The 6313-nt window shown below is 48.2% G+C and overlaps 1 long non-coding RNA gene across 1 annotated transcript; it reads left to right on the top strand.

Annotated features, from left to right (window-relative positions):
- Positions 1-29: 29 nt before the first annotated feature.
- LOC135980430 (uncharacterized) lies at positions 30-5618 on the top strand. Its single transcript, XR_010597505.1, has 3 exons — positions 30-222; positions 2129-2259; positions 5522-5618. It is a non-coding gene; the product is annotated as an uncharacterized LOC135980430 (long non-coding RNA).
- Positions 5619-6313: the final 695 nt, after the last annotated feature.

Below are 6313 nucleotides of genomic sequence, written 5' to 3'. Positions count from 1 at the left end.
GCGCCCTGCTCGGGAGGTCGTGGTGGATCTAGCTGGCTTTGCTGAAGCTGCTGGGTCTAAAATGAATTGTCTCTTGCTCAGTTCCAGGCTCCCCCACCGGGATAAAAGCCTTCCCATCTTCTGCCAGCAGCATGGTCGTGTCCTGGCTTCCCCCCAGCTAAGTCGAACAGGATCATCCGGAAGTACACCATCTTCTACTCCAGCCCTGGGTCCGGACAGCCAGTAAGTAGGACACGAGGAAGCGTGGGTGATTGGGCGGGTGCTTGGCAGTGAGGAATTAACTTTTCTGCTCAGAAGAGACTGCATGCATCCCTGGAGGGCATGCATGAAAACACCCTGGCCCCCCACCCCCAATATGCACCCCCAGCTAGCAGAGCCGCCTTGGGCTGCCTAGCAGCCTGGCATCAGATGTGGTAAACGGGCACACTGGGCTTGCCGTAGGAGGGAGCTGGGAAACTTTCAGCTCAGTGCTCAAGGGGTCAGAAAGCACCTGGGGGCCCCTCAGCTACACGAGCTAATGGGTCAAATGGAAATGCAGGTGGGAAAGCCTAGGCGCCTTCTCACACTCCTAGCTGTCACCCCTTGTTTATTTAACAACCTGCCCCACTAGAGTCAAACCCAGGGCACAAGTCCCTGCCACTCGACCTAAACAAGTAACTGTTCGCAGATAGGAGTAGTGAGCTGTTATCCTCTGCATGGACCATCCCGAGGAAGGGGACATAACATTTGTCTAGGATTTTGCATTTATTGCCTCTTGCTCATCTGACCCTATGCATTCCTAATGCTCATAATCTAAAGGCACCTCTTAGCAGTGATAGCAGAAGCCCACTGCCCTGAGTATTGAAGCGAATCAGTTGTTTTTACGACGGATTAGTGTATTTCTTGAGCATTGGTGGATGTTCTGAATGCCCCACAGATGGTTTCTGTCTTAGACTCCCCTCCACTTGTACATTTATTGCTGTGGTGTCAATGGTTTATGGGTGTAAACTCAGCACTGGTGTCAGGGATCACTTGTGCTTTTAAAAAGCAACCAAGTCACAAGATACATTTTAAGATGTCTCCTGTACGGTCCCCAGTCAGTGCAGTCTGCAGGCACTGAGCCCCTCCTGGCACAGTTTCTGGATGGGGGATTTATCCGGTCCTGGGGAATTCTCCAGAGCGGAGGCAGTCTTTTGTTTGTTCTACTTAGGTGACATCTTCAACAAACAGGTCCTGGTGTCCCGTGCAACAGCATTTCTTGTGTTTAGAGCTTTGTCTTCTTGCAGGAAACTTGTGGGCAGAAAGAAAGGGGCCAGCGCACGTGTGTGAGAGAGAGCAAGATAGCACACATATTTGCGGGGGTGAATGTTAGTCCTCAGTAAGACTGTGAGGCTGAGCGGAGAGCCAGGCACACAGCAGACAAGGGCTGCATCAGCTGCCCATCAGCCTTGACCTGCAGCATCCCCATTATTCCAGAGAACACTGTTCCTCCCTCCCAAGCTCTGCTGGTGCCCCAGAGTCCTGATCCCCAGCAGCCCCTGGTACCCCAGTTCTGACTCTCCGCTCCACAGGCTGCTAATTATTCTGAAATGGGCAGAGCTGAAGGACGCCCTCCCCCTACAGAAATCACTCACCCTCAGCCCCTTCCCCAACGTGAACTCACTTGAATTCCTACTTCTAGAGGTGAGAAGCCCAGACTGTTTGATAGGGCTGCCCTTCCTCTTCCATTGCACAGCTCCCTGACTGCAGGCCAGGCAGGGAGATGTGCCATGTAGTGGAGGGAGCTTCTCTTAAACTAGTAGCATCAAGTTGAAAAGGAATAGACCAACTCCAGGAGTGAGAGGAGGAACCTTTCAAGAACTGAGCTGGGATCCCAGATCACTTCTAGTGTAAGGAGAAAACGGAGGAACCTGCCCTACCACTGTACATCTGCCCTGACATTTCCAAGGAGCCTGGCCTGTGGAAGATTCAGGCTCCTTGCGTCTGGTATCAATCCGCCCCAGGTCTGTGCTACCTGCAGACACTTCCACTTCATCTACCATGCCTGACTCTGTCTAAAACAAGCTGCTTAGTGGATTCATGTTTTATAGATTTTCATGTTCTGTTGTTTACAAACCTCGTTGGAGTAAATATCTGAGCGATGTTCCAGCTGCAGGTGTGTGTCAGGGAGGCCGTGTCAGGCAGTGTGAAAATATCCCACTGAAAGCAAAATAACTCGATACCGCGCCTCAGAAATCAGAGGAGATAGCCCAGCTGCTCCCGTCGGGTCCATCCTACTGGGTCAGTGCGGGATTGGTTCTTGCTATGTGTGGGATGTGGGTTTCTCCATCTTGTCTCTCTGGAACTTCCTTAGGGGACACGGTTGTATAAAATGTCCTTTCATAAAATCATAGAATATCAGGGTTGGAAAGGCTGAACCCCCAGCCAGAGCTCTCCCCCCGCATCCCAACCCTCTGCCCCAGCCCTGAGCCCCCTCCTGAACCCCTCATCCCTGGCCCCACCCCACATCCCAACCCTCTGCCCCAGCCCTGAGCCCCTCCCACACCCCAAGCCCCTCATCCACAGCTCCACCCCAAACCCCTCAGCCCCAGCCAGAGCCCTCACCCCCCCCACCCCGCCCTAACCTGGGCCACCTTCCACAGTCCGAACCCCTCAGCCTCATCCGGCTCTCACATTGAAGGTTTTTCCCCCAAAGTGGCCCCCACTTCAAAGATAGTGAAGAGCACTGTAGTAAATAATAACATATAACAATTTGCTTAATCTAGATAAAAATACCCAAAATGCTGGGGCTTCCACCACTTCTTAGGGAAACTTTCCTGGCAAATAGCCCTGCCTGGAGTGCCTGCCTGCCCACTCCCTAAATGTAGGTGTGTTACAGGTTGTCCCTCTGTGCCCGATCTCTGTGGGTTGGTCCACCCCAGCAGTGGAATCTGCTCATTAGCAAAAGCTCCAGCGTTTATCTCTGCAGGTCCCTGTCTGATCGTTGGGGTCAGCCGAGATGGTAGCCTCACACAAGGATAATCTGGGGTGGTCCCTAAAAGCCAGGACTTGTCCGAGCAGAGGTTAGGTTGTCCAGACTGTTGCTATGACTAGTATGGCTGTACTGGTGGGGGGGAGGGGAAGGAGGGGGCGGGGTTGGTGGCTGCATCAAAGCCTGGGCGGGAAGAGGTGCATGAAAGGGTGTTGAACAGATGTGTCCCCTTAGTTCTCCAACCTGGAGTGCTTTTTACACTGCTTTGCTGTGATAAGCACCACTACTGGTCAGTTCATACACAGCCTCCAGGTTGTGAATTACTCCCAGCTATACAGCATGAGTGTCGGCAACCAGCCACACAATGTTACGCTGCAGGAGAAGAGCAGCAAATTCCCAGTCTCAGACTCCCCCTCACCTCCAGCAATGTGCATCTTGTACTGCCCAGGACACTAGTGGACAGCATGAGCTCATATAAACGCTGTTGTTTCATTAATAGAAAATGATCCGATGAAGCCATGTTATCTCAAGTGGAAGGTCCCAAATGCACTGGTTAGCTAATACAATTGTTTTATTGTTATTCTTTCTTTCTGTAGTTAAAAGTCAGCAGTTCTACAACTGGGGGCCCTGATGAGAAAGGGGGTTGCGGTATTGCAAACCTTACTTGCGTGCTGCCTTTAGAGCTGGGTGGCTGGAGAGTGGTGGCTGCTAGCTGGGTGCCCAGCTGTGAAGGCAGCACCGCTGCCAGCAGCAGTGCAGAAGTACGGGTGGCAGTACCATACCATGCCAGGTCAGCAGCTGATGCTGTATCACTGCCCAGCTTTGAAGGCAGCGCATAACTAAGAGTGGCATGGTATGGGGAGGGAGGTTGTCACAGCCTGCAATATTTTCAAAGGGGGTCCCAGCCAAAATGTTTGAGATTGTTTGTCTGTTTTAAATTATTACAAGTACTGAGGCATAAAAGTGAGATTTGGTTAAAAAGAAAATAAGATAAAATGCAAAGTAATACCTAATTTAGCAAGTTAAATGGATTCAAAACTAAGCTTTTTCTTACCATATGCTCTTCACAGTCTGTACTGTATGGAGGCCTCCAGGCTAGGACCTGTCTGTCAGTTAAGTGTTTCTTTAGGTGGTGTTGCTGCTATGAGTGGAGAGGAGTGGAGGAGAGAGGTGATTTTTCCTCTCTCCTTATACAGAGGTAATATCCCTCTGGGGTTCAGGTGAGAGGAGGCCTGGGGAATGTGTCTTTACATATTGGCAAAATTCTTGCTCACACCCTTCTTCCTGCAAAAAAATGGCTGTTTATCCAGGTGCTACTCCACAATAGCCAGATATCAGCATAATCAAGTGGATTAAGGTGTTGGCTAGCCCTCTGCCTGTAAGGAACTGGCCTGTGCCTGTTTTTCTAAATGTAGCAATCCCACACAGTAGAATGTTACAATTTTATCATCCTGGTAAATTTCGTGTGGTAACATTGTATGTAATTTTCAGCAGATTATGAGTTTTCAAATGATACCTCACAAGACATACTTAGACTATACTGCTACAAAGATAATTTTTTTACATTCATCCTTTTTCCAAGACTGTCAGATCATATAGTTATTACCGTATGTAAGGGCTTTATCAAATTGTGTAGATACTCTGAGATTTATTTATTAATGATATTGATTTTTGATGCATGTATTTAAGTATAGAAATTTAAGTAAAACTATTTGAAAAACAACAACAAAAATCTTAAGTGCATGTGTTTATTTGGGTGCACACATGTTCTAGGAGGTGGGGTGATGTGCATGGATCAATCCAATCTATCAATTTGTAACAAAGATAAATGTTTGGATTATATAGTTAAATAATAGGGACTTTTAGCTTCATTTTAGCCAATAGCTAGGTCCAAAAAAAAATTGATCTCTCTTATTTAAAAGAAAAGCAGGATGGTTTTAACAATTTTTTAAGTCTTTTGATTTGTTGAGGATTATTGTTACTTTTTATTTTAGTAGTTTTGTCTCGTTCGCCCATCAAGATGAAGGTGGAAGTCTTTCCAGATTATAATATATTTTTTTAATCTACAACCATCCAATTATGTTTTGTTTTTGTGAATCGCTGTTTTTTCTTGAATCCATGTAGCTGCACATTCTCTTATCCTGATAAATTAACAATCAATTTTAAAGTGTTAGAATCTGTACAAGTAGTTTTTGGCATCCAAGGCTGATTACATCTTATGTTTCTTTAAGGTTGAAAAGAAACAAAATGTAATTTGTTGTTATGATTTACTGTGATTCCTTGCTGTGGGTTAGGCATTTTATTATGAGAAATTAAAAAAAACTTTTCATCTTATTCAGCTGATGGTTTCAGAGAGGAGAAAGTTAAAGTAGGGTTGATATTCTTAAAGATTACAAGGAGACTTTTCAAATTACAATCAAACAAGAGAGCATAACTGTGGGCTGCTTAACTGTCACCTGTTGTATTCTAGCAGTGTTCCAATTTAGTTCTGCTTTCACTACCTTGTTTTCCTTCTCCTTTTTAGCTTGCTGAGATCTCACTTTTACACTTAACTTTTTCTGTTTCTGACAGGCATTTCTGGCTGCCTTTTCATCCAGTTTCTTCTTCGAGTGATTGTTCACGTCCATTACACATTAGGTGTACGCGCGCCACGTGCACGGACGTCGGAAACTTTTTCCCTTAGTGGCTCCCGTCGGGCCGGCAGGGCCCGCTCCCTCCCGCCAGAGCGGCGCCCCGCTCTAGGGTATATATATCCCTGCCGACCCGACCCCTCCAGTTCCTTCTTACCGTCCGTGGCGGCGTTGGAACAACTCTGTCTCTCGTCTGAGAGTGTCCCTTAGCATAGTCATTAGTGGTATCTACAACAGTTATCAGTTATTAGTAGTTAGTGTTAAGCTTAGTAGTTAACAGCTCATTAGGTACTTAAAGTTCCTGCCATGGTTGCTTGGTCAACCCTGGCACCGGCCCTGGGCGGCGCGGCATGCCGCACGCCCAAGGCTTCAAGGCTTGTGCCACGTGCCGTAAGCCTATGCCATTGAGCAACCCCCACGACTCATGTCTCCGCTGCCTGGGGGAAGCTCACCAGAAAGAGCGCTGCAAGATCTGCAAGGCCTTTAAGCCCAGAACTAAGAAAGAAAGAGACTTTCGCCTCAAGCAGCTGCTCATGGAGACGGCGTTACAGCCCTCCACTTTGGCGGCACCGTCTGCCTCAGTGCGGAGCGCCCCGGCATCGGTGCGGGAACTGGCGCCGGCGGGTCACTCGAAGCCCACGGCACCGACCCAACGGGGGCATGTACGGCACCGGTCGTCTTGGCCGACAAAATCGAAGGGCCAACCCAAGGCCCGAGGACGCTCCCCACATAA

This window comes from Chrysemys picta, unplaced genomic scaffold (genome assembly GCF_011386835.1).
Source record: "Chrysemys picta bellii isolate R12L10 unplaced genomic scaffold, ASM1138683v2 scaf3254, whole genome shotgun sequence".
NCBI classification, from domain to species: domain Eukaryota; kingdom Metazoa; phylum Chordata; order Testudines; family Emydidae; genus Chrysemys; species Chrysemys picta.
This window is presented reverse-complemented; position numbering and strand designations above follow the sequence as displayed.